Genomic DNA, 22554 nt, shown 5'->3' with positions numbered 1-22554 from the left:
TTTGAACTTTTTAATTTAGAATAGGGTAGGGAATTTTTTTATTTTGGGGGGCTTTGTTATTTTATTAGGGGGCTTAGATTAGGTGTAAGTAGCTTAAAATTTTTGTAATATTTTTTAAATGTTTGTAACTTATTTTTTTTATTTTTTGTAACTTAGCTTTTTTTATTTTTTGTACTTTAGTTAGTTTATGTAATTGTATTTAATTGTAGGTATTTGTAGTTAATTTAATTAATTAATTTAATGATAGTGTAGTGTTTGGTTTAATTGTAACTTAGGTTAGGATATATTTTACAGGTAATTTTGTATTTCTTTTAGCTAGGTAGTTATTAAATAGTTAATAACTATTTAATAACTATTCTAACTAGCTAAAATAAATACAAAGTTAGCTGTAAAATAAATATAAATCCTAAAATAGCTACAATGTAATTATTAATTATATTGTAGCTATCTTAGGGTTTATTTTACAGGTAAGTATTTAGTTTTAAATAGGAATAATTTATTAAAGTATAGTGTAGTGTTAGGTGTAATTGTAACTTAGGTTAGTTTTTATTTTACAGGTTAATTTCTCTTTATTTTAGCTAGGTAGCTATTAAATGGTTAATAACTATTTAATAGCTATTGTACCTAGTTAAAATAAATTGAAATTTGCCTGTAAAATAAAAATAAATCCTAAGATAGCTACAATATAATTATTATTTATATTGTAACTATATTAGGGTTTATTTTAAAGGTAAGTATTTATTTTTAAATAGGATTAACTTAGTTAATAAGAGAAATATTATTTAGATTTATTTAATTAATATTTAAGTTAGGGGGGTGTTAGGGTTAGTGTTAGACTTAGGTTTAGGGGTTAATAATTTTATTACAGTGGCGGCAGTGTGGGGGGGCAGGATAGGGGTTAATAAACTTATTATAGGTGGAGACGGTGTGGGGGGGGGCAGATTAGGGGTTAATAAGTTTAATATAGGTTGCGGCGGGGTCCGGGAGCGGCGGTTTAGGGGTTAAACTATTTAGTTACGGTGAGGTCTCGGATCAGCAGGATAGGGGTTAATAACTTTATTATAGAGGGCGGCGGTATAGGGGGGGCAGGATAGGGGTTACTAGGTATAATGTAGGTGGTGGCGGTGTCCGGGAGCGGCGGTTTAGGGGTTAATACATTTATAAGAGTTGCTGCGGGGTCTAGGAGCGGCGGTTTAGGGGTTAATAACTTTATTGAGTTGCGGGGGGCTCCGGGGGCGTCGGTATAGGGGCTAGAACAGTGTAGTTTAGTGTGGGTGTTTAGTGACAGGCTAGCAATAAAGCTGTAAAAAAGCCGAAGAGCAGCGAGATCGGATGAGTGATAACTCTCACAGTCCGCTGCTCATCGCCCCGTACTTGGTGTGCGGCTTTTTGACAGCTTTTTTGATAACTTAGGCGAAATTTTGCAGGTCCACAGCGGCGATGGTAGGCGAGCTTAGGTGGGCGTATTGAACCGGCGAAGGCATGTAAAGTAGATGGCTTAATAACTACCCCTCAAGAACTCCTCTGACAGATCAATTGAAGCGGCTGTGGTGCTAGTGTTGGTGGTGGCGGCAGGCGGGCGAGTGGCACTGGTCACTTGAGAGGTGCCCGAAGCTAAGCTGGAGGTGGATGGTGCGTCAAGGTTAGGAGCGGAAGCTGTAGAAGATTGGGTGTCCTGTGTTAGCCATTCAACTAGGTCCTCCTCAGAACTTTTCGCGTTCATGGCACGTGGCCTCTGAACACTGTGCATTATTGTAGGGTCAAAGGGAATCACAGCACCACGACCACGATGGCACCTGCAGGGTGGCCTGCCTCTGCCTGTCATTTTTTTTTTAAATGTAGACTTACACTACTATTAAGCAAAATATGAGTGGTGGCACTGGGCAAGTGGGCACAGTATACGCTGTGAGCCTGACACAAAAAAGCAGACTGATGTTTCACAATCCAAAAAGTTTATTTTTTTTAAATGTTCACTTACACTACTATTAAACAAGATATGAGTGGTGGCACTGGGCAAGTGGGCACAGTATACGCTGTGAGCCTGACACAAAAAAGCAGACTGATGTTTCACAGTCAAAAATGTTTATTTTTTAAATATTTAAACTACTGTTACAACAAATGAGTGGTGCCACTAACGTGGCAAGTGGGCCTGGCACACACGCTGGCAGGCAGGCAAATGCAATAAGATTACAATAGCAGACTGATGTTTCACAGTCCAATTTTTTTTTTCCTAAAATATTTACACTACTGTTACAACAAATATGATTGGTGGCACTAGTTGGCAAGTGGGCCTGGCACACACGCTGGCAGGCAGGCAGGCAACTTCAATTAGATTACACTAGCAGACTGATGTTTCACAGTCAAAAAAGTTTTTTTTTAAAATATTTACACTACTGTTATAACAAATATGAGTGGTGGCACTAGTTGGCAAGTGGGCCTGTCAAACACGCTGGCAAGCAGGCAACTGCAATTAGATTGCACTAGCTGATTGATGTTTTACAGTCTAAAAAGTTTTCTTTTGAAATATTTACACTACTGTTATAACAACTATGATTGGTGGCACTAGTTGGCAAGTGGGCCTGGCACACACGCTGGCAGGCAGGCAGGCAGGCAACTGCAATTAGATTACACTAGCTGACTGATGTTTCACAGTCAAAAAAGTTTTTTTTTAAAAAATATTTACAATACTGCTATTGCAAATATGATTGGTGGCACTAGTTGGCAAGTGGGCCTGGCACACACGCTGGCAGGCAGGCAACTGCAATTCGATTGCACTAGCAGACTGATGTTTCACAGTCAAAAAAGTTTTTTTTAAAATATTTACACTACTGTTACAACAAATATGAGTGGTGCCACTAACTTGGAAAGTGGGCCTGGCACACACGCTGGCAGGCAGGCAGGCAACTGCAATTAAATAACACTAGCAGACTGGTGTAAAAGTTTTTTTTTTTTTTAAATTTACACTAATGTTACAACGGATATGAGTGGTTGCACTGAGGATGGAAGTAGGCACAGTATATGCTGGGAGCCTGACACACAGGCTGGCACTAGTGGCAGGCTGGCCTGGCAACTAAAATTAAATAACACTAGTAGACTGATGTAAAAGTTTTTTTTTTTTTTAAAAAGTTACACTAATGTTACACCAGATATGAGTGGTGGCACTGAGGATGGAAGTAGGCACAGTATATGCTGGGAGCCTTACACACAGACTGGCACTAGTGGCAGGCTGGCCTGGCAACTAAAATTAAATAACACTAGCAGACTGATGTAAAAGTTTTTTTTTTTTAAAAAGTTACACTAATGTTAAAACAGATATGAGTGGTGGCACTGAGGATGGAAGTAGGCACAGTATATGCTGGGAGCCTGGCACACAGGCTGGCACTAGTGGCAGGCTGGCCTGGCAACTAAAATTAAATAACACTAGCAGACTGATGTAAAAAAAAAAAAATTACACTAATGTTACACCAGATATGAGTGGTGGCACTGAGGCTGGCAGTGGCAGGCTGGCTTGGCAACTGAAATTAGATTACACTAGCAGAATGATGTAAAAGGTTTTTTTTTAAAAAAAATTACACTAATGTTACACCAGATATGAGTGGTGGAAAACAGAGCAATTAGGCACAGTATATGCTGTGGGCCTGACACACAGGCCTGATGGAAAATTAAATTAGATTACACTAGCAAACTGATGTAAAAGTTTTTTTTTTTTTTAAATTTACACTAATGTTACACCAGATATGAGTGGTGGCACAGAGCAATTAATCACAGTATATGCTGTGGGCCTGACACACAGGCCTGATGGAAAATGAAATTAGATTACACTAGCAAACTAATGTAAACATTTTTTTTTTTAAATTTACACTAATGTTACACCAGATATGAGTGGTGGAAAACAGAGCAATTAGGCACAGTATATGCTGTGGGCCTGACACACAGGCCTGATGGAAAATGACATTAGATTACACTAGCAAACTGATGTAAAAGTTTTTTTTTTTTTAATTTACACTAATGTTACACCAGATATGAGTGGTGGCACAGAACAATTAATCACAGTATATGCTGTGGGCCTGACGGTGCTCGGACAAAATTCCGACAGACAAAATGCCGAGGCACATTCGTCCGTCAGACATATGTCCGAGATACACTGCTTCCGACTGCACGCCGAACAGCACAATCACGCAATCACGTAATTGCGTAATTGTCATCGGTAAAAAGCGGAGAATTTAAATATATATTGTGGCTACTGAGGTAAAAAAACAACACAAACACTTAAATAAATTTAAAAAAAACATCAAATTAAAAAAATGGAGTTCACAAAGACTTGTAAAGGAGGAAGAAAAATGTTATATGAAGGTTATGCATACATTGTAGACAAAAAAAAAGAAAATGTAACATATTGGAGATGTGAAAAAAAAGGTTTTTGTGGAGGAAGGCTAAAAACCATTAATGATATAATTGAAAAAGATGCATCAAATCATTCGCATCCACCTAATGCAGCAAGAATTTTATCTATGAAAACAATTGAAAAAATAAAAGAAGTTGCTAAAAATTCAGAAGTAACATCAAGCATAATACAAAATTGCACATCTAATTTCCCCCTTGAAGCAGCAGGAGCTCTACCTAAAAAATAAACTCTTGCCAGAATGGTACGTCGACATCGAAAAACACCAAATGGAAACATTTTAAATGATGATTTAAGAAAAACAACCAGAGGAGAAGATTTCATCATGTACGAAAGTGAAAATTTAATCATTCTGTCTACTAAAAAAAAATGTAGATCTTCTTTCAAAAAAACAACACTGGTTCTGTAATGGAACATTTGACTCAGCTCCTTTAGGTTTTCAGTTGTATACAATACATGTTTTAATAGAAGATAACCATACCATACCATTAGTATACTGCATATCAAAAAATAAAAATCAGGAAACTTATAATTTAATTTTTAGTATTATAAAAGAAAAAAATCCAGATATCAATCCTATATCAATTACTGTAGATTTTGAAAGAGCAGCAATAAATTGCATGACAAATTTTTTACAAAATACAATAATTTATGGATGCTTTTTCCATTTTTCCCAATGCCTGTGGAGAAAAATACAATCTTTGGGCTTAAAAATATGGTATAATAATGAAAAAAATGCTCTGATCTCCGGCGAACTGTTTGCGACATCACTAGTTATAATATTTAAGCACTGGTGCACTGCTGATTTTTAATTTGATCTGCCTCTTCCTGCACCTCTGTCCATTCCCACAATGTACCTTTCTGGGTTAGTTGTCGCAGTGGTTCACCTGCATCTGAGAGGTTTTCACAAAACCTAGAAAGATAGTTCACCATCCCCAAAAATCTCTGTACTCCTTTAACATCTGAGGGTCTGGGCATTTCAGTAATGGCTTTTACTTTATTTGGATCTGATTGAAGTCCCTGGGCTGATAATAAGTGACCAATATATGGCACTTCTGTCTTCCTTAGCTGAAATTTTTCTGGATTTAATTTGATGTGTCTTTCTCTACAACAATTTAGTAATTTCTTCAACTTTTTATTGTGGTCTTGAATAGCTTCCACATCGGTATCACCTTCTCCTACAATCAGAATATCATCTGCAATGATCCTGATACCTGGTAGCCCTTCCAGTGCATGATTTAGTTTTTGCTGGAACACTTCTGGGGCTGGGCTAATACCCATAGGCATTCAAACCCAGCAGTATCGGCCAAAAGGAGTAGAGAAAGTGGTCAAATAGCTGGATTCTTCCTCTAATTGAATATGCCAAAATCCACTCTTGACATCGCATACTGAAAAAATCCTTGCTTTTGCTAGGTCAGGGAGTATATCATCAATTGTTGGCAAAGGATAGTGGCTCCTTTTCAAAGCCCTATTCAGAGGCTTAGATTCAATGCAAATTCTTAACTTCCCTGATGGTTTTTTCGTTACCACCATACTACTAAACCAGTCTGTACTTCTCTCTACAGGAGTTATAATGCCCTGTTTTTCTAAACTGGTAAGCTCCTCTCTAAGAGGTTTGAGTAATGACACAGGAACCTTTCTTTTTGGAAGTCTAACAGGCTGTACAAGAGTATCCATTTCCAATTTTAGTTTTTCTTCTAGACAGTCTACTCCTTGAAAAATATCTGCATACTCTTTATTGATGGCTGACTAGCCCCACACAGTGGCATCTGGGTGGTTGCCGTCTTGTTCAACGTTTAGCATATTTTGGTGTTGCACTGAGATCAGATCCATAGCTTGTATAGCTCTACTTCCTAGTATAGGATTACACACCTCTGTGTCAATTACAACAAACTCAGCCTGATATAACTTTTGGTTGCATGGGTTTCTTATTTTGAGCTTACATATCCCTATTGGTTTCAGTGTGCACTTATTATACATCCTTAGCATTTTATCACAATGTAAAATTTTAGATTTGTCTTTCACCAACCTTGCTGGTATGACATTACAGTTTGCGCCACAATCCATTTGGAATCTAACAGCTTGTTGGTCAATTAGCATAGTAGCAAACAAAGCTGATGGAAATTTGCTTACTGTTTTCTTAAATGTACAAATCTGAAAAGCTGGTTCCAAGGTCAGACCCAGAATGTCTTCATATTTCTCTAAGTCTTCAGTCTCTCTATAGATAGCTTGTACTGTTGGCTTTCTTTGTTGTGTATTGGCACGGCACTGGCTAATAAAATGATTGGCTTTACCACACCCTTTACATTACTTTCCAAATGCTGGGCATTTTTCTTTCAGTTTCTCGTGACGCTTTCCACAATAGATACACTGTATTGTCTTGTCTGGAGTCATTGTCATTCTGTTATGACCCTTCCTAAGGGTGTAACTTGTGTCCATCCTATGGACTGACACTGCACTGGTGCTGGAACTCTCAATGATCTTCGCCCTCTCTTTAGACAGCTCAACAGCTCTACCTATTTGAATACATTTTTCCAGTGTTAAATCCACTTCTCTTAGTAGGTATTCTCTACGTTTAGAGTCTCTTATGCCACATACAATGACAATCCTGTCCCTGATTAATGAGTCTCTTATATTACCAAAGTTGAAAGTGGCTGCCAGTGTACGCAGATCTGTGACATAAGCATCTATTCCTTCATCTTCCCTCTGACTTCTAGAAAAAAAAATATATCTTTCCACAGTCTCATTTTGCTTTGGCTCACAATAATCATCAAATGCTTTAATTAAGTACAGAAACAACTTTACCTTTATCTCCTCTGGTTTGTCAGCCAAGATTAGGTCTGTGTATAGAAGAATGTCTTCTTTGCATCTCTTCCATGCCTGAGACAAATTCCTTGCCTGAAAATCCAGCAGACCTGGTGGTTTTAAACCTTCCATATCCTCTTTTGGTGTATTTCTCAAATAACATCCGCTGCCACCATGTATAAAGCTGCTGTTTATAAGAGAGGCTCTCAGACTCCAGTAGCAGTTTTAACAAATTTATTTAAAGAACATCTTATAACAGAATGCATAAATCTCAGCTCTTGTTACAGTTAATGTCTCTGGCCTAGATTTAGAGTTTTGTCGGTAACGACCCGCGTAGCTAACGCGTGCTTTTTTCCCCCCGCACCTTTTAAATACGGCTGGTATTTAGAGTTCACATAATGGCAGGGTTTTCACTGCGTTAGGCTCCAAAAAGGGAGCGTAGAGCATCATTTAACGCCACTGCAACTCTAGATACCAGCAGTGCTTACGGACGCGGCCAGCTTCAAAAACGTGCTCGTGCACGATTCCCCAATAGAAAACAATGGGGCTGTTTGAGCTGAAAAAAAAACCTTACACCTGCAAAAAAGCTGCGTTCAGCTCTTAACGCAGCCCCATTATTTCCTATGGGGAAACACTTCCTACGTCTGTACCTAACACCCTAACATGTACCCCGAGTCTAAACACCCCTAACCTTACACTTATTAACCCCTAATCTGCCGTCCCCGCTATCGCTGACACCTGCATATTTTTTTAACCCCTAATCTGCCGCTCCGTACACCGCCGCTACCTACATTATCCCTGTGTACCCCTAATCTGCTGCCCCTAACACCGCCGACCCCTACTTTATATATATATTAACCCCTAATCTGCCGCCCCCAACGTCGCCTCCACCTAACTACACTTATTAACCCCTAATCTGCCGACCGGACCTGAGCTCTACTATAATAAATGTATTAACCCCTAATCCGCCTCACTCCCGCCTCAATAACCCTATAATAAAATAGTATTAACCCCTAATCTGCCCTCCCTAACATCACCGACACCTAACTTCAAGTATTAACCCCTAATCTGCTGACCGGAGCTCACCGCTACTATAATACATTTTTTAACCCCTAAAGCTAAGTCTAACCCTAACACTAACACCCCCCTAAGTTAAATATAATTTAAATCTAACGAAATAAATTAACTCTTATTAAATAAATTATTGCTATTTAAATCTAAATACTTACCTGTAAAATAAACCCTAATATAGCTACAATATAAATTATAATTATATTGTAGCTATTTTAGGATTAATATTTATTTTACAGGCAACTTTGTATTTATTTTAAACAGGTACAATAGCTATTAAATAGTTAATAACTATTTAATAGTTACCTAGTTAAAATAATTACAAATTACCTGTAAAATAAATCCTAACCTAAGCTACAATTAAACCTAACACTACACTATCAATAAATAAATTAAATAAACTACCTACAATTATCTACAATTAAACCTAACACTACACTATCAATAAATTAATTAAATAAAATACCTACAAATAAATACATTTAAATAAACCAACTAAGTTACAAAAAATAAAAAAATATTTACAAACATAAGAAAAATATTACAACAATTTTAAACTAATTACACCTACTCTAAGCCCCCTAATAAAATAACAAAGACCCCCAAAATAAAAAATGCTGTTCCGATCAGCCAATAGAATGCGAGCTCAATCTGATTGGCTGATCGGATCAGCCAATCGGATTGAACTTGATTCTGATTGGCTGATTCCATCAGCCAATCAGAATTTTCCTACCTTAATTCCGATTGGCTGATAGAATCCTATCAGCCAATCGGAATTCGAGGGACGCCATCTTGGATGACGTCCCTTAAAGGAGCCTTCATTCGTCGGTAGTCCGTCGGGCCAGCAGGATGATCCGCGTAACAAGTGTTACTCCAAAGTGCGCCAAAACTCGAGTGTGGAACGCATCTTGCGTTCCACAGTGGTGATGCCTACCGGAAGTGATATTATCTCACTTCCGGTTTCGCGGCATCATAATATTAAACATACAAGCTGTGTTATGTATTTCATCAACATACAATAACTCATACATAATAGTGTGTAATGTGTACTAAATAAGCAAGTGCTAATAAAAACGTAGGTATGATAAATAAACTTCATTAGATCGCCGTAATAATATCCCTAATCGGCTGATCAAGTGCCACTGTGTATACAGATCTCCATGGCAACTGTAGTCATGGTTATAATAAACAATCATAAGTCGTGTCTTAACACTGTGGTCAATTGCATAGTGCAGCACACAAATATATGTGTCAATAAGTGGTAAACATTCTTAATCACAATTATGCATTATATAAAAGCAATAGTATATATACATAGGCCTAGATTTGGAGTTTGGCGGTAGATGGGCTGTTAACGCTACGCAGGCTTTTTTCTGGCCGCACCATAAATTTAACTCTGGTATCGAGAGTCCAAAAAAATGCTGCGTTAGGCTCCAAAAAAGGAGCGTAGAGCATTTTTACCGCAAATGCAACTCTCGATACCAGAGTTGCTTACGGACGCGGCCAGCCTCAAAAACGTGCTCGTGCACGATTCTCCCATAGGAAACAATGGGGCTGTTTGAGCTGAAAAAAAAACTAACACCTGCAAAAAAGCAGCGTTCAGCTCCTAACGCAGCCCCATTGTTTACTATGGGGAAACACTTCCTACGTCTGCACCTAACACTCTAACATGTAACCCGAGTCTAAACACCCCTAACCTTACACTTATTAACCCCTAATCTGCCGCCCCCGCTATCGCTGACCCCAGCATTATATTATTAACCCCTAATCTTCCGCTCCGTAAACCGCCGCTACTTACATTATCCCTATGTACCCATAATCTGCTGCCCCTAACACCGCCGACCCCTATATTATATTTATTAACCCCTAACCTGCCCCCCACAACGTCGCCGCCAGCTACTTACAATAATTAACCCCTAATCTGCCGACCGCAAAGCGCCGCCACCTACGTTATCCTTATGTACCCCTAATCTGCTGCCCCTAACACCGCCGACCCCTATATTATATTTATTAACCCCTAATCTGCCCCCCTCAACGTCGCCTCCACCTGCCTACACTTATTAACCCCTAATCTGCCGAGCGGACCTGAGCGCTACTATAATAAAGTTATTAACCCCTAATCCGCCTCACTAACCCTATCATAAATAGTATTAACCCCTAATCTGCCCTCCCTAACATCGCCGACACCTAACTTCAATTATTAACCCCTAATCTGACGACCGGAGCTCATCGCTACTATAATAAATGGATTAACCCCTAAAGCTAAGTCTAACCCTAACACTAACACCCCCCTAACTTAAATATAATTTACATCTAACGAAATTAATTAACTCTTATTAAATAAATTATTCCTATTTAAAGCTAAATACTTACCTGTAAAATACATCCTAATATAGCTACAATATAAATTATAATTACATTGTAGCTATTTTAGGATTAATATTTATTTTACAGGCAACTTTGTAATTATTTTAACCAGGTACAATAGGTATTAAATAGTTATGAACTACAGTTACACTTATTAACCCCTAATCTGCCGCCCCCGCTATCGCTGACCCCAGCATTATATTATTAACCCCTAATCTTCCGCTCCGTAAACCGCCGCTACTTACATTATCCCTATGTACCCCTAATCTGCTGCCCCTAACACCGCCGACCCCTATATTATATTTATTAACCCCTAACCTGCCCCCCACAACGTCGCCGCCAGCTACTTACAATAATTAACCCCTAATCTGCCGACCGCAAAGCGCCGCCACCTACGTTATCCTTATGTACCCCTAATCTGCTGCCCCTAACACCGCCGACCCATATATTATATTTATTAACCCCTAATCTGCCCCCCTCAACGTCGCCTCCACCTGCCTACACTTATTAACCCCTAATCTGCCGAGCGGACCTGAGCGCTACTATAATAAAGTTATTAACCCCTAATCCGCCTCACTAACCCTATCATAAATAGTATTAACCCCTAATCTGCCCTCCCTAACATCGCCGACACCTAACTTCAATTATTAACCCCTAATCTGACGACCGGAGCTCATCGCTACTATAATAAATGGATTAACCCCTAAAGCTAAGTCTAACCCTAACACTAACACCCCCCTAACTTAAATATAATTTACATCTAACGAAATTAATTAACTCTTATTAAATAAATTATTCCTATTTAAAGCTAAATACTTACCTGTAAAATACATCCTAATATAGCTACAATATAAATTATAATTACATTGTAGCTATTTTAGGATTAATATTTATTTTACAGGCAACTTTGTAATTATTTTAACCAGGTACAATAGGTATTAAATAGTTATGAACTATTTAATAGTTACCTAGCTAAAATAATAACAAAATTACCTGTAAAATAAGTCCTAACCTAAGTTATAATTAAACCTAACACTACCCTATCAATAAATTAATTAAATAAAATACCTACAATTACCTACAATAAAACCTAACACTACACTATCAATAAATAAATTAAATACAATTTCTACAAATAACTACAATTACATAAACTAACTAAAGTACAAAAAATAAAAAAGAACTAAGTTACAAAAAATAAAAAAATATTTACAAACATCAGAAAAATATTACAACAATTTTAAACTAATTACACCTACTCTAAGCCCCCTAACAAAATAACAAAGACCCCCAAAATAAAAAAATGCCCTACCCTATTCTAAATTAATAAAGTTAAAAGCTCTTTTACCTTACCAGCCCTGAACAGGGCCCTTTGCGGGGCATGCCCCAAGAAATTCAGCTCTTTTGCCTGTAAAAAAAAACATACAATACCCCCCCCCAACATTACAACCCACCACCCACATACCCCTAATCTAACCCAAACCCCCCTTAAATAAACCTAACACTAAGCCCCTGAAGATCTTCCTACCTTGTCTTCACCTCAACAGGTATCACCGATCTGTCCTGGCATCCGGTGCTGAAGAGGTCCAGAAGAGGCTCCAAAGTCTTCCTCCTATCCGGCAAGAAGAGGACATCCGGACCGGCAAACATCTTCATCCAAGCGGCATCTTCGATCTTCTTCCATCCGGTGCGGAGCGGGTCCATGTTGAAGCAGCCGACGCGGATCCATCCTCTTCTTCCGGCGTCTCCCGACGAATGATGGTTCCTTTAAGGGACGTCATCCAAGATGGCGTCCCTCGAATTCCGATTGGCTGATAGGATTCTATCAGCCAATCGGAATTAAGGTAGGAATATTCTGATTGGCTGATGGAATCAGCCAATCAGAATCAAGTTCAATCCGATTGGCTGATCCAATCAGCCAATCAGATTGAGCTCGCATTCTATTGGCTGTTCCGATCAGCCAATAGAATGCGAGCTCAATCTGATTGGCTGATTGGATCAGCCAATCGGATTGAACTTGATTCTGATTGGCTGATTCCATCAGCCAATCAGAATATTCCTACCTTAATTCCGATTGGCTGATAGAATCCTATCAGCCAATCGGAATACGAGGGACGCCATCTTGGATGACGTCCCTTAAAGGAACCGTCATTCGGCTAGTAGGTGTCGGGAGAAGAGGATGGATCCGCGTCGGCTGCTTCAACATGGACCCGCTCCGCACCGGATGGAAGAAGATCGAAGATGCCGCTTGGATGAAGATGTTTGCCGGTCCGGATGTCCTCTTCTTGCCGGATAGGAGGAAGACTTTGGAGCCTCTTCTGGACCTCTTCAGCACCGGATGCCAGGACAGATCGGTGATACCTGTTGAGGTGAAGACAAGGTAGGAAGATCTTCAGGGGCTTAGTGTTAGGTTTATTTAAGGGGGGTTTGGGTTAGATTAGGGGTATGTGGGTGGTGGGTTGTAATGTTGGGGGGGGGTATTGTATGTTTTTTTTTACAGGCAAAAGAGCTGAATTTCTTGGGGCATGCCCCGCAAAGGGCCCTGTTCAGGGCTGGTAAGGTAAAAGAGCTTTTAACTTTATTAATTTAGAATAGGGTAGGGCATTTTTTTATTTTGGGGGGCTTTGTTATTTTATTAGGGGGCTTAGAGTAGGTGTAATTAGTTTAAAATTGTTGTAATATTTTTCTTATGTTTGTAAATATTTTTTTATTTTTTGTAACTTAGTTCTTTTTTATTTTTTGTACTTTAGTTAGTTTATGTAATTGTAGTTATTTGTAGAAATTGTATTTAATTTATTTATTGATAGTGTAGTGTTAGGTTTTATTGTAGGTAATTGTAGGTTTCTTTCATGTAATTAGCAAGAGTCCATGAGCTAGTGACGTATGGGATATACATTCCTACCAGGAGGGGCAAAGTTTCCCAAACCTCAAAATGCCTATAAATACACCCCTCACCACACCCACAATTCAGTTTTACAAACTTTGCCTCCGATGGAGGTGGTGAAGTAAGTTTGTGCTAGATTCTACGTTGATATGCGCTCCGCAGCAAGTTGGAGCCCGGTTTTCCTCTCAGCGTGCAGTGAATGTCAGAGGGATGTGAGGAGAGTATTGCCTATTTGAATGCAGTGATCTCCTTCTACGGGGTCTATTTCATAGGTTCTCTGTTATCGGTCGTAGAGATTCATCTCTTACCTCCCTTTTCAGATCGACGATATACTCTCATATATACCATTACCTCTACTGATTCTCGTTTCAGTACTGGTTTGGCTTTCTACTACATGTAGATGAGTGTCCTGGGGTAAGTAAATCTTATTTTCTGTGACACTCCAAGCTATGGTTGGGCACTTTATTTATAAAGTTCTAAATATATGTATTCAAACATTTATTTGCCTTGACTCAGAATGTTCAACTTTCCTTATTTTCAGACAGTCAGTTTCATATTTGGGATAATGCATTTGATTTAATCATTTTTTCTTACCTTCAAAAATTTGACTCTTCCCTGTGGGCTGTTAGGCTCGCGGGGGCTGAAAATGCTTCATTTTATTGCGTCATTCTTGGCGCGGACTTTTTTGGCGCAAAAAAATTGTTTCCGTTTCCGGCGTCATACGTGTCGCCGGAAGTTGCGTCATTTTTTGACGTTATTTTGCGCCAAAAATGTCGGCGTTCCGGATGTGGCGTCATTTTGGCGCCAAAAAGCATTTAGGCGCCAAATAATGTGGGCGTCTTATTGGCGCGAAAAATATGGGCGTCGCTTTTGTCTCCACATTATTTAAGTCTCATTTTTCATTGCTTCTGGTTGCTAGAAGCTTGTTCTTTGGCATTTTTTCCCATTCCTGAAACTGTCATTTAAGGAATTTGATCAATTTTGCTTTATATATATGTTGTTTTTTCTCTTACATATTGCAAGATGTCTCACGTTGCATCTGAGCCAGAAGATACTACAGGAAAATCGCTGTCTAGTGCTGGATCTACCAAAGCTAAGTGTATCTGCTGTAAACTTTTGGTAGCTATTCCTCCAGCTGTTGTTTGTATTGATTGTCATGACAAACTTGTTAAAGCAGATAATATTTCCTTTAGTAAAGTACCATTGCCTGTTGCAGTTCCTTCAACATCTAAGGTGCAGAATGTTCCTGATAATATAAGAGATTTTGTTTCAGAATCCATAAAGAAGGCTATGTCTGTTTCTTCTTCTAGAAAACGTAAAAAATCTTTTAAAACTTCTCTCCCTACAGATGAATTTTTAAATGAACATCATCATTCTGATTCTGATGACTCTTCTGGTTCAGAGGATTCTGTCTCAGAGGTTGATGCTGATAAATCTTCATATTTATTTAAAATGGAATTTATTCGTTCTTTACTTAAAGAAGTACTAATTGCTTTAGAAATAGAGGATTCTGGTCCTCTTGATACTAATTCTAAACGTTTGGATAAGGTATTTAAAGCTCCTGTGGTTATTCCAGAAGTTTTTCCTGTTCCTAATGCTATTTCTGCAGTAATTTCCAAAGAATGGGATAAATTGGGTAATTCATTTACTCCTTCTAAACGTTTTAAGCGATTATATCCTGTGCCGTCTGACAGATTAGAATTTTGGGACAAAATCCCTAAAGTTGATGGGGCTATTTCTACCCTTGCTAAACGTACTACTATTCCTACGTCAGATGGTACTTCGTTTAAGGATCCTTTAGATAGGAAAATTGAATCCTTTCTAAGAAAAGCTTATCTGTGTTCAGGTAATCTTCTTAGACCTGCTATATCTTTGGCTGATGTTGCTGCAGCTTCAACTTTCTGGTTGGAAACTTTAGCGCAACAAGTAACACATCATGATTCTCATGATATTATTATTCTTCTACAGCATGCTAATAATTTTATCTGTGATGCCATTTTTGATATTATCAGAGTTGATGTCAGGTTTATGTCTCTAGCTATTTTAGCTAGAAGAGCTTTATGGCTTAAAACTTGGAATGCTGATATGGCTTCTAAATCTACTTTACTTTCCATTTCTTTCCAGGGTAACAAATTATTTGGTTCTCAGTTGGATTCCATTATTTCAACTGTTACTGGTGGGAAAGGAACTTTTTTACCACAGGATAAAAAATCTAAAGGTAAAAGCAGGGCTAATAATCGTTTTCGTTCCTTTCGTTTCAACAAAGAACAAAAGCCTGATCCTTCATCCTCAGGAGCAGTTTCAGTTTGGAAACCATCTCCAGTCTGGAATAAATCCAAGCCAGCTAGAAAGGCAAAGCCTGCTTCTAAGTCCACATGAAGGTGCGGCCCTCATTCCAGCTCAGCTGGTAGGGGGCAGGTTACGTTTTTTCAAGGAAATTTGGATCAATTCTGTTCACAATCTTTGGATTCAGAGCATTGTTTCAGAAGGGTACAGAATTGGTTTCAAGATGAGACCTCCTGCAAAGAGATTTTTTCTTTCCCGTGTCCCAGTAAATCCAGTAAAAGCTCAAGCATTTCTGAAATGTGTTTCAGATCTAGAGTTGACTGGAGTAATTATGCTGGTTCCAGTTCCGGAACAGGGGATGGGGTTTTATTCAAATCTCTTCATTGTACCAAGAAGGAGAATTCCTTCAGACCAGTTCTGGATCTAAAAATATTGAATCGTTATGTAAGAATACCAACGTTCAAGATGGTAACTGTAAGGACTATCTTGCCTTTTGTTCAGCAAGGGAATTATATGTCCACAATAGATTTACAGGATGCATATCTGCATATTCCGATTCATCCAGATCATTATCAGTTCCTGAGATTCTCTTTTCTGGACAAGCATTACCAGTTTGTGGCTCTGCCATTTGGCCTAGCTACAGCTCCAAGAATTTTTACAAAGGTTCTCGGTGCCCTTCTGTCTGTAATCAGAGAACAGGGTATTGTGGTATTTCCTTATTTGGACGATATCTTGGTACTTGCTCAGTCTTTACATTTAGCAGAATCTCATACGAATCGACTTGTGTTGTTTCTTCAAGATCATGGTTGGAGGATCAATTTACCAAAAAGTTCTTTGATTCCTCAGACAAGGGTAGCCTTTCTGGGTTTCCAGATGGATTCAGTGTCCATGACTCTGTCTTTAACAGACAAGAGACGTCTAAAATTGATTGCAGCTTGTCGAAACCTTCAGTCACAATCATTCCCTTCGGTAGCCTTATGCATGGAAATTCTAGGTCTTATGACTGCTGCATCGGACGCGATCCCCTTTGCTCGTTTTCACATGCGACCTCTTCAGCTCTGTATGCTGAAGCAATGGTGCAAGGATTACACGAAGATATCTCAATTAATATCTTTAAAACCGATTGTTCGACACTCTCTAACATGGTGGACAGATCACCATCGTTTAATTCAGGGGGCTTCTTTTGTGCTTCCGACCTGGACTGTAATTTCAACAGATGCAAGTCTCACAGGTTGGGGAGCTGTGTGGGGATCTCTGACGGCACAAGGAGTTTGGGAATCTCAGGAGGTGAGATTACCGATCAATATTTTGGAACTCCGTGCAATTTTCAGAGCTCTTCAGTTTTGGCCTCTTCTGAAGAGAGAATCGTTCATTTGTTTTCAAACAGACAATGTCACAACTGTGGCATATATCAATCATCAAGGAGGGACTCACAGTCCTCTGGCTATGAAAGAAGTATCTCGAATTTTGGTTTGGGCGGAATCCAGCTCCTGTCTAATCTCTGCGGTTCATATCCCAGGTATAGACAATTGGGAAGCGGATTATCTCAGTCGCCAAACGTTGCATCCGGGCGAATGGTCTCTTCACCCAGAGGTATTTCTTCAGATTGTTCAAATGTGGGAACTTCCAGAAATAGATCTGATGGCGTCCCATCTAAACAAGAAACTTCCCAGGTATCTGTCCAGATCCCGGGATCCTCAGGCGGAGGCAGTGGATGCATTATCACTTCCTTGGAAGTATCATCCTGCCTATATCTTTCCGCCTCTAGTTCTTCTTCCAAGAGTAATCTCCAAGATTCTGAAGGAATGCTCGTTTGTTCTGCTGGTAGCTCCGGCATGGCCTCACAGGTTTTGGTATGCAGATCTTGTCCGGATGGCCTCTTGCCAACCGTGGACTCTTCCGTTAAGACCAGACCTTCTGTCACAAGGTCCTTTTTTCCATCAGGATCTGAAATCCTTAAATTTAAAGGTATGGAGATTGAACGCTTGATTCTTGGTCAAAGAGGTTTCTCTGACTCTGTGATTAATACTATGTTACAGGCTCGTAAATCTGTATCTCGAGAGATATATTATAGAGTCTGGAAGACTTATATTTCTTGGTGTCTTTCTCATCATTTTTCTTGGCATTCTTTTAGAATACCGAGAATTTTACAGTTTCTTCAGGATGGTTTAGATAAGGGTTTGTCCGCAAGTTCTTTGAAAGGACAAATCTCTGCTCTTTCTGTTCTTTTTCACAGAAAGATTGCTATTCTTCCTGATATTCATTGTTTTGTACAAGCTTTGGTTCGTATAAAACCTGTTATTAAGTCAATTTCTCCTCCTTGGAGTTTGAATTTGGTAGAAAAGTACTTCAGGCAGCGGTTTCAGTTTGAATCTTCTGCTTATGTTTTTCGTTAAACTTTATTTTTGGGTGTGGATTATTTTCAGCAGGAATTGGCTGTCTTTATTTTATCCCTCCCTCTCTAGTGACTCTTGTGTGGAAAGATCCACATCTTGGGTAGTCATTATCCCATACGTCACTAGCTCATGGACTCTTGCTAATAACATGAAAGAAAACATAATTTATGTAAGAACTTACCTGATAAATTCATTTCTTTCATATTAGCAAGAGTCCATGAGGCCCGCCCTTTTTTTGTGGTGGTTATGATTTTTGTATAAAGCACAATTATTCCAATTCCTTATTTTATATGCTTTCGCACTTTTTTATCACCCCACTTCTTGGCTATTCGTTAAACTGAATTGTGGGTGTGGTGAGGGGTGTATTTATAGGCATTTTGAGGTTTGGGAAACTTTGCCCCTCCTGGTAGGAATGTATATCCCATACGTCACTAGCTCATGGACTCTTGCTAATATGAAAGAAATGAATTTATCAGGTAAGTTCTTACATAAATTATGTTATTTTATTTAATTAATTTATTGATAGGGAAGTGTTAGGTTTAATTATAACTTAGGTTAGGACTTATTTTACAGGTAATTTTGTAATTATTTTAACTAGGTAACTATTAAATAGTTCTTAACTATTTAATAGCTATTGTACCTGTTTAAAATAATTACAAAGTTGCCTGTAAAATAAATATTAATCCTAAAATAGCTACAATGTAATTATAATTTATATTGTAGCTATATTAGGATGTATTTTACAGGTAAGTATTTAGCTTTAAATAGGAATAATTTATTTAATAAGAGTTAATTAATTTCGTTAGATGTAAATTATATTTAAGTTAGGGGGTGTTAGTGTTAGGGTTAGACTTAGCTTTAGGGGTTAATCCATTTATTATAGTAGCGGTGAGCTCCGGTCGTCAGATTAGGGGTTAATAATTGAAGTTAGGTGTCGGTGATGTTAGGGAGGGCAGATTAGGGGTTAATACTATTTATGATAGGGTTAGTGAGGCGGATTAGGGGTTAATAACTTTATTATAGTAGCGCTCAGGTCCGCTCGGCAGATTAGGGGTTAATAAGTGTAGGCAGGTGGAGGCGACGTTGAGGGGGGCAGATTAGGGGTTAATAAATATAATATAGGGGTCGGCGGTGTTAGGGGCAGCAGATTAGGGGTACATAAGGATAACGTAGGTGGCGGTCGGCAGATTAGGGGTTAAAAAAATTTAATCGAGTTGCGGCAATGTGGGGGGACCTCGGTTTAGGGGTACATAGGTAGTTTATGGGTGTTAGTGTACTTTAGGGTACAGTAGTTAAGAGCTTTATGAACCGGCGTTAGCCCAGAAAGCTCTTAACTCCTGCTTTTTTTCTGCGGCTGGAGTTTTGTCGTTAGAGCTCTAACGCTCACTTCAGAAACGACTCTAAATACCGGAGTTAGGAAGATCCCATTGAAAAGATAGGATACGCAAATGGCGTAGGGGGATCTGCGGTATGGAAAAGTCGCGGCTGAAAAGTGAGCGTTAGACCCTATTTTGAGTGACTCCAAATACCGGCGGTAGCCTAAAACCAGCGTTAGGAGCCTCTAACGCTGGTTTTCACGGCTAACGCCGAACTCTAAATCTAGGCCATAGATAGGTATAAGTTTAGGTTTATATACAGAAAATGGTGATTCTTGCTGAGCTTGTTATCAATTAATCGGATGATGTTAAATGACTTCAAGTATTAAGTGGGCTCTTTTCTGGCTGTACACCCACAGTATCTATTTCCAATGATATATAAATATGTATTTCAGTGAAATATGTGAAAATTGGTAATATACTGGGACCAATTGGGGGCAAACTTATTGCACATCACCAAAAATGGTTTATATATATACCTCAATGCGTCTGTGCTACATTTACGGCCATATGCAAATACTAAGCCCAATAGAGATATTCACCTAATTTTACAGTGAAATCTCAGGGAGACGTAGATTGTCAGGCTTATATAGAGAGAAAAATACGTGCTTATATCTACAATCAAGATCCTAAGGTGGAGGAATACCCCAATGTATCTCACAAAGATGCCTTATTTTGTCTTATAAGACAATTCATAGTGATGTATAGGAATAGATATTATTTACATCTGGTATAAATTTGTGGAAGTCCTGAGAGTGCATTTACTTCTGATATATATATATATATATATATATATATATATATATATATATATATATATATATATATATGCAAAAAGAGTCAGTTGCACTCTCACAAACAGTTTTCCAAGGGCCAGGGTGCTAGAGTATGTAAAATGTAGCAAAGTAGAAAACAGCACTCTCTTTAAACAAATAGTTTAATTGGTAACGTTTCGGGGAATGCTCCCCTTCATCAGACCAGCAACATACAAGTGAAACAAACATTTAAGCATACATAGACCCCTCCCCCTTGTGCAAAAAAACCCGCCAAAGACCAGTTGTCATGGCAACCAAACATACAATACAAAGTAGTGAGAAATAAAGCAACAATCCCATCAAAGAACTTAATAATGAATCAATTCATGATTAATATGAAAAAGGTGAAAAAACTGATAAACATCGAACCCCTGGTAAACATTGTGTAAACCAGTGGATCAGACCACTATCTAGTAGTACATTATACCATACAGAGAGACATCACAAATAGCCATACATCACCTATCTACATTGATATGCGCTAACTATCGTATTTCAAAAGCCTGCATTCCAATATATACATTTGTGATATATTAACCACAGCCATTAAGTATGTATTACCTATCCAACATTCCGGATCCTAGTGACATAGTATTAATAAATCTTAATAAATAAACGTGCACCTACTCCCCTAATCTGGGGGTCCTAAATACCCATGAGAATCCCCTAGGCTATGTCTGTCCAAAAACATTTGCCGTATTTGTAATACAGAAACATGAGTGTGCCATGGAGGTGTCATACCGTAAGAACATGTCTGGTAATGGCCCGTTTCAGCGCTTACAGCTAACAGTGTGCCTAGCATAATTTATTGAGTGGTGCGCATGCGTATCAGCCAGGAGCAGTCCGCCCCTAATAGTACACCGAATGGATTCCGATTGGCTCTGGGGGACAAGCCCCCACAATGGTAAATGTTATTAGTAGAGAACAGAGGGGTTACAAATATAGGGCAAAGTATAGCGTCTATTAGAGGGTAGCCAAGTGGCCACAGCATCACAATGCCAGGTATATATTTGAAGTTTGGACAATACATTAAAGAACGGAGCCGTACCGGGGAGAAGTGAGCAATATGTGTGCATTCAATAACCAGTAAACCACGAAGTGTGCTATACCTAAACCCCAGTAGTAATCAGGGACCCTTACGCCCATAAACACGACTATAGCTCTGATCACTAAGTGACCCAGCAAATGGCAATCAAACATAAAGGACAAGGGTAGCTCGGACGGGACTCCAGTGGTAATAGCGCTCAGCCCCAGGTATCAATTCTGATAGGCCCAATATGGCCTACTGTAAATCAGTTTTGCGTGACAGAGTATCAGGGTAAAGCAGAATGTATAAAAAAAACGGGGATACTCAAACTAGGTTATTTTTAAAAAAACGGATCATATATCCCTAACAACATATGTATTAGAAACTTAAGCGGCATAACATACCGATTAAAGTTACAGATCCACAATCAAAAAAAAGTTTATGGAAAATAAAAAAATAAAAAAATTCAAAAGATGCAAAGTATTGTCACACAATCACAGGCCAGATAGTCATAATAAGCACACAGCCAGCTCCTGAGAGTATGGTCTATAGCAGAAGGACACAATGTGTTAACTTACAGAGAGAAGTAGATGCATATAATATGTTAAAGGTGTCCGGGCCACATAACCAATCATTGTCTAAACACAATCATACATCACTGATGACCGCAGGGTAGGTTCCCCCTAAACCCTCCACATACAGGGTAAACACGGGTGGAGCATATGCATAAACAAGGAGTATGATGTTACCCGGTACATAAACATCAACTTGAAAGCTGAGATACACAGTGCCTTAATGGAAATTAGTTAGATACAGTCAAAAACAATCATAAAAAAAAATCATAAAAAACAATGCCAGTCTATTCCCATATTCAAACCTCTAGGGTGTATGGTGTCTAGTTTAAATATCCACTCAGGCCTCTTTCTGTAGGAGACGTGTGTCCCTATCACCTCCCCTAGGATGTGGGGGTACGTGGTCAATGAGCTTGAATCTTAGATCAGCCACGGAATGTCCCTTCTCCATAAAATGTCTGGCCACCGGCTGATCACTCTTCCCTTTCTCGATTGCTGTCCGAATGGCACTCCTGTGGTTAGCCATCCTTTTCTTGATGTCATCTGAGGTTTT

At 38.8% G+C, this 22554-nt stretch overlaps 1 pseudogene; it reads left to right on the top strand.

Annotated features, from left to right (window-relative positions):
* The window catches only part of LOC128660038 (zinc finger protein 850-like), a 139880-nt pseudogene that overhangs the window by 69356 nt on the left and 47970 nt on the right, over positions 1–22554 (top strand).

This window comes from Bombina bombina, chromosome 5, assembly GCF_027579735.1.
Source record: "Bombina bombina isolate aBomBom1 chromosome 5, aBomBom1.pri, whole genome shotgun sequence".
Lineage (NCBI taxonomy): Eukaryota > Metazoa > Chordata > Amphibia > Anura > Bombinatoridae > Bombina > Bombina bombina.
This window is presented reverse-complemented; position numbering and strand designations above follow the sequence as displayed.